The 6868-nt window shown below is 43.9% G+C and overlaps 1 pseudogene; it reads left to right on the top strand.

Moving 5' to 3' along the window:
• Positions 1-1670: 1670 nt before the first annotated feature.
• On the top strand, positions 1671-3742 carry LOC110163830 (uncharacterized; annotated as a pseudogene).
• The last annotated feature ends 3126 nt before the right edge of the window (positions 3743-6868 follow it).

Genomic DNA, 6868 nt, shown 5'->3' with positions numbered 1-6868 from the left:
ATCTATCAGGCAGAGGGTTAGATTGAACTGGAGGGGCAGTAGAAGAACCTCAGGGGTGTCACCAGTCTGTTATAATCGCCAGTCAACTAAGTTATTTGGTTCCTTAGGCCCTGTAGAGCTTCCTCCATTGGGATGCGCAAGCTAAATCGAAAAGACCATACTTGAAAAATAAAGCCAACACAAAAGATGGTCACAACATCAAGCCAACACAAAAGATTGCTCAGTAGAGCAAGGGACTGATTGTTGTTCCCGAGGACGTCATCCATGCTGTCCACCACCCACAGGCTGCAGTGCGCTCATTGAATATCCCACCTCTCCACTTGTTCGGGGACTGTGCATGACAAGCTGGCTTATAACCATCACCAGTCATTCACCCCAGAACGTCCCAGCCACCCTTAAGAATGAGTGAGAACACAGTATCAGATTACACAATGAAACGTGTTCAAATATCACTGAGACTCATCCATCCTCAAGACAGTGAGGCTGTGCACAAAAACCTGCAAGACCTTCTTCAAGCTGGAGTAATCAGAGAGAGTGAGTCTCCATTCTCTCCTCCTATTGTTGATGTACACAAGAAGAATGATGACGTGCTCTTGTGCACTGACTACAGGAAGCTGAACCGTTAAACCATAAGAGACATCTATGCCCTTCCCAATCAGGGACTTTTTTTCAGCATTAATCAGTTCAAACTGGTTCAGTGTTTTGAACCTCAGGTCTGGGTACTATCAGATTGAGATGACCAAATAGGATGAGGTGAAGATGGTGTTTGTTACCCCTAATGTTTTGGGAGTTCAGTTGCATGCCACAAGGTGTTACCAATGCTCCCTCAACATTCAAACACATCATGAAAAAATGTATGGCTGACTTCCACCTCAAACAAGTAGTAGTTTTCCTAGGTGACCTTATTGTATTTTCTCACACCCTGAAAGGGCATACAGAACATCTGTTGTGTGTACTACACCCGCTCTGTATAGTACCTGGGCCACATGGTATTTGAGGCAGGGGTGGTGGATCCCAATAAGATTACTGAGCTAATATCCTGGCCAATTCCTTGAACTCTCAAAGAACTGACATCCTTTCTTGGATGTGCTGGATATTACAGGCTCAGGTTCATCCGTAGTTATGCAGCCATTGCCAAGCCACTTAATGACTTATCAGGAGGTTATGTTTTGATCTACAGTTCCCTGCAGAAAAGCAGGGAACTGTGGGAACTCACCTCTCTCTAAAACCATTTGGAGAGAGGCGAGGAGAAAATTCAGTTTGTCAACTGGACAAAAGTTAGTTGGTTTGAAGACGTTTCAATAAACTGTCAACAAACTGAATTTTCTCCTCGCCATGGATTCTACCTGGACGACTGAGGGATTCTTCACACATCTCAAGAACAACTACAAGCTAGCTACCATTGGACTGGTAAGGAAGCTGGAATAGGACACTAAAACATTAGCAGAAAAGCATTTTTGCTTTAACCTTACGTGACGACAGAAGCAAATGATTCCCAAGGCTTTGCAGACAAAAGCACCAGAACCAGGACATAAGGCAGCAAGGTTAACCCACCATTACCTGAGGGGAATGCTAAGCCTTAGAATTAGCCGTCTCAATTTTGAAATTGAAAACTTAAAATTTGAAATAGAAAACTTACAAAACAGGATAACCTGTTAATCCCAAAGGAAATGAGCCAGAAGATTAAGGACTTCATAACCACAGGACAGTTAAGACAACACCCCAAAACAAAAGAGCGCCATATACGGAAATTTACACAACTCCAAAATCAAAACCAAACTAACCCCAGGGATCCAAGTGACAAAAGGAAGGAGGATAAACCGAGTCAACTTGGCCACAAGGAATGCTGGGTGAAAAATCTTTCCAACCGAGAGCTCACCAAGACTGAGAAAGAAGTACTTTCCAAAGGACTGAATTTCTCTGTAACTTCTAACCGCATCCCCACGGTCGACTACATCATAGTAGCAGAAACCACCATTAGGAACAACAAACTCACAGAGACAGAAACTGGAGACTTTAGACTAAAATTAACGGCTGCACTGAGCAATGCCAAACCTCCACCCTCTAACATAACATCAGAGGAAAGGAAAGCCATTATTGCTCTTGAGAAGGACTGCAGCATCAACATTCTGCCAGCAGAGGCAAGGGAGATGCACGGTTGTTAACGCAATTGATTATGAGGCTAAAGTTAACAGCCTGCTCTGTGACATTGCTACCTACGAATTACTAAAACGACATCCCACCAGTGGATACAGAAAGAAGATCATTGACTGCTTGCAGAAGTTGGAGAAGGAAGAAGTCATCGATCGACAGATGTATTATAGACTGTATCCTGGTGATTCCATTCCGTGTATCTATGGCCTCCCTAAGATTCACAAACAGGGAGTACCTCTCAGACCCATTGTTTGTAGAACAGACTCCATTACGTACAATGTGGCCAAACAGTTGAAGACCATTTTGTCCCCTTTGGTGGGTAACACAGAGAACCATATTGAGAACACAGCCGAATTTGTGAACAAAATCAAACATCTCCAGTTCGACCTAGACGAGACAATGGTTTCCTTTGATGTGACCTCTCTTTTCATGTGTATCCCTACATCAGTAGCAGTGGAAGCAGCAAGGAAGAGACTACTGCAGGATACCAAACTAGAAGAGAGAACTAAACTGTCACTGGATCAAATCTGCCAACTGCTGGAAATCTGTTTAAATACCACCTATTTCCAGTTCAGAGGGAACTTCTACAGACAAATCCACAGCTGTGCCATGGGCTCACCGGTCTCTTCTATCATTGCTAACTTATATATGGAATAATCTGAACAGAGGGTCTTGGCTTCTTATCCAGGAACTCCACCCACACATTGGTATCGTTATGTGGATGATAACTTTTCTAAAATCAAAATTCAAGATTTAGAACCATTTACTGCACATATTAATGCTGTAGATCCTAACACCAAATTCACCCGGGAAGATGCCAAGAACAACACATTGGCTTTCTTAGATTGTGCAGTAATGATAGGAGAAGACCGGCGACTCCAGGTTGAGGTCATCAGGAAGCCCACACACCAGTATCTGCTTTTTGAGTCTCACCACCCACTGCAGCACAAACTTGGAGTTATTCGGACACTACAACACAGAGATCAAGTGGAGCCCACAAGCACAGAGGGAAAGGAGAAAGAAGAACAACATGTGCAGAAAGCCCTCTCTGTTTGCGGATATCAAAATGGGCCTTCAACAAAACTAAGAGAACTAAAAAACAGGACAACAGAGAATCAGAACCCAGGAGAAAGGGGGTAACCATTCCTTACATGGCTGGTGTTTTTGAAAAACTACAGAGGATTTTCAGACAACATGAGATCCCGGTCTATTTCAAACCTATGGACACTCTAAGACAGAGACTGGTCCACCCAAAGGACAAAACACTCAGCTACAAACAAAGCAATGTGCTCTACTCCATTCAGTGTAGTGAAGACTGCAGTGAACGCTACATTGGAGAAACTAAAAACCTACTTCACAAGAGGATGAACCAACAAAGACAAGAGAGCAGCAGTGGACCTCAGTCTGCTGTACATCTCCACTTAAAAGCCACGGGCCACTCATTTGAGGACAGCGAGGTACAGATTTTAACCAGAGAAGAGAATTGGTTGCGAGGGGAGTGAAAGAAGCCATTTTTGTTAAGAAAGAGAATCCTTCTCTAAACAGAAATGAAGGCCTCAGACACCATATATCTCCTATTTACAACTCCATCCTCAAACCTAAATCAAAACAAACAAGAGAACAACAAGTGTAGCCAGGTCAGGTCCAGAGGTGTGGAAGCTCCATCGTGGCCATGGATTGTTATGCTAATTAGACCCCACACCCTGCACAGGTCAATAGGCCTAACTAACTGAAACTGTAAACAAGTAGGTGTGTTAGATTCAGTTAGTTACCTCCTCCCTACAGATATAAGGAGTGTCCACCAGTATTTTGACCAGAACTAAAGAAGCAGCTTGGATGAGCTGTGAAACGTCTTCAAACCAACTAACTTTTGTCCAGGTGACAAACTGAATTTTCTCCTCGCCATGGATTCTACCTGGATGACTGAGGGATTCTTCACACATTTGGAGAGTGATTGACACCAGAGTATCAGCATGCCTTCCAGACACTGATCGAGAAGCTGGCATCTCCCTGTCTTTTTTTTGGGTTCACTGATCCAAAGAGGCCGTACATTCTGCACACCTATACCGGTATCACCACACTCAGTGCTGCCCTATACCAGGAGCAACATGGTTATCTGAAGGTCATTGAATCAAGTGAATCAAGGCATCCAGTGCACAAACTGGACTTTCTCTTTCTGGCAATGGAGTGGTCAGTCACAGAGAAATTTCACGATTATCTGTATGGTGCCAACTTTGTTGTAATCACTGACAACAACCCACTCACATACAGTACATCCTCATGTCAGCTAAGTTGGACGCAGCCAGATGCCGCAGACTTGCTGACCTGTCAACTGACACCTTCACTTTCCAGTACTGTACCAGCAAGCAGAACCAAGACGCTGATGCGCTATCTCAGTGTCCTCTCTGACTCTAATTTTATACACCAAGTTTTTTTGCTGCCATTTCCTAAGGTGCCTTGCAAGATCCTGGTCCTTCTCTACCTCTACTGACCTCCACTCCATCACATTCATTGAGTCTTTGAGTATGTCAACCAAGGTCCTCCCTGACAGATACCTCGACGAGAGTCAACATAGAATGCCAGTTGTCCCATTTTTGTCTCTTCAAGAGCTCAGGTCTAAGCAGAGATCCTTCTATCAGAAAAGTAATTTATCAGTTGCAGACACGAGAAGAAGTCCCTCCCTCAGCAAGACAAGAGCAAAGATATTCTCATTCTTACAGACCACTTCACAAAATTCGCCATGGCTCTACCAATGCCAAAGCAGAAGGCACAGACTGTGGCACGTTGTTGTGATTTCATTGTATGTTACGGAGTCCCTGAACACTTTCATACAGATTAGGGACCAGGCTTTGAGTCAAAATGTATACTGTTAAGGAGTTCTGTAAAATTGGAGGAATCGTGAAAACAAGAACTACACCTTACCACTAACAGGGCAATCCCATGGAACAGTTTAACAGGACACTCTAAGCATGCTTGGAAAACTCAAACCCCTCAAAAAACAAAAAACAAACGAAAAAAAAAAAAAAACTATGGAAAGAGTTTGTAAAACCGATCCTACATGTGTACATTTGCACCAAGAGTGAAATCACTGGGTTTGCACCCTACAATTTAATGTTTAGAAGTTCACCCTGTCTTCCATTGTATCTTGCTTTTGGATTACTTGTCTGAGAACATCAGTCCAAGTCACACTTGCAGTATATTCAAAATCTGTGCTCCCGACTCAAGCAGAGTTATCAACTGGTAAGAAATAAAACCTGCCTTGACCCACCGGTAACCCCATTGAGCTTGGAAGCTGGTGATCAAGTTCACAACATGAGACCATGTGGGAAACACAAACTGGAAGGTAAGTGGAAGCAAGATGTGTACATTGTCCTCAAACATGTAGGCAACTTTCCAGTATTTGGTTACCAGTTTGCAGACCAGTTACCCACAGTCAGCAGCAGGGTGATCCTTCCCCTGAGCTGCTGGATAATAATGAATGGGGTCTGTCTTACCTTGCAACCCACTCACCTGAGAAGTTCCACTCTGAGCATTTTGTCTCTGCCGATACTGCACCAATGCTGCCTAAGTGCTTACCTGATCCTGGAGAGTCCTCTACCACTGCCAAAGTCAATTCCCCCCCTGCACCTGTGGAAAATGCAAAGCAATTACTTGCCTCTGATGAACAGTTACCTGAAGAAAGGGTCCTTCCAGACATGGATGTCTCTGATGGCGAACAAGTGGAGTCCTGTGGCCAGGTAGAGACATCTAATCCGACCGAGACTGCCCATAATCAAACTGACAACCTCGATTCATGGTCATTCAGATTGTCATTCTGCTGACTGCTGGAAATTTGTTTAAATACTACCTATTTCCAGTTCAGAGGAAACTTCTACAGGCAAATCCATGGCTGCGCCATGGGCTCAATGGTCTCCCCCTGTCATTGCTAACTTAAATATGGAACAATTCAAACCTTTGTGCCTTGGCCTCTTATCCAGGAACTCCACCCGTACATTGGTATCATTATGTTGATGACAACTTTTCAAAAATCAAAATTCAAGATTTGGAACCTTTTACTGCGCATATTAATGCTGTAGATCCTAACATCAAATTCACTTGTGAAGATGCCAAGGAGAACACATTGGATTTCTTAGATTGTGCAGTAATGATAGGAGAAGAAATAGGCTACATAGTACAGCTCTGCACTCCCGCGGACCCGACGCAAAACAGTGCAGTGCGGGACACATTTTGAAAGTTCACTGTGGGCACGGGCGGGAGTGCAAGTGCACAATGCGGGAGCGGGTGGGTGGGATGATAAACTGCAGTCCCACAAACTAAATATGAGAGTAGAGTAATATATACAAAATCAGAACTAAATCAGGACTAAACCATGTCTAAAAACAGGTCTAAAACCAGGACTAAAACAAGATTTAGCTAGGACTTAACCATGCAGACAGACCGCTCACCGCGGCTCCTCCCATACGCAGCCCGATTCCTTTCGCTTCTCTGTGTTTGAGAAGAAAGCAAAGGTTCCCATCCTGCAGGACTTGTGGACGGGCGTGGGACAAAATATCGCAGATGCAGGCGGGAGCAGGACTGAAAATTACAACTCCTTAAGGGAGCGGGTGGGAGCGGGACTGAAAATTCTGTCCTGCGCAGACCTCTACTACATAGTTCTCTAGGAAGAATAGATGATAGCTAATGGAGGTCAATTAAATGAAATACAATCAATAAA

Source organism: Boleophthalmus pectinirostris, unplaced genomic scaffold, assembly GCF_026225935.1.
Source record: "Boleophthalmus pectinirostris isolate CB_2022bp ecotype Guang Dong unplaced genomic scaffold, ASM2622593v1 HiC_scaffold_1, whole genome shotgun sequence".
Lineage (NCBI taxonomy): Eukaryota > Metazoa > Chordata > Actinopteri > Gobiiformes > Gobiidae > Boleophthalmus > Boleophthalmus pectinirostris.
This window is presented reverse-complemented; position numbering and strand designations above follow the sequence as displayed.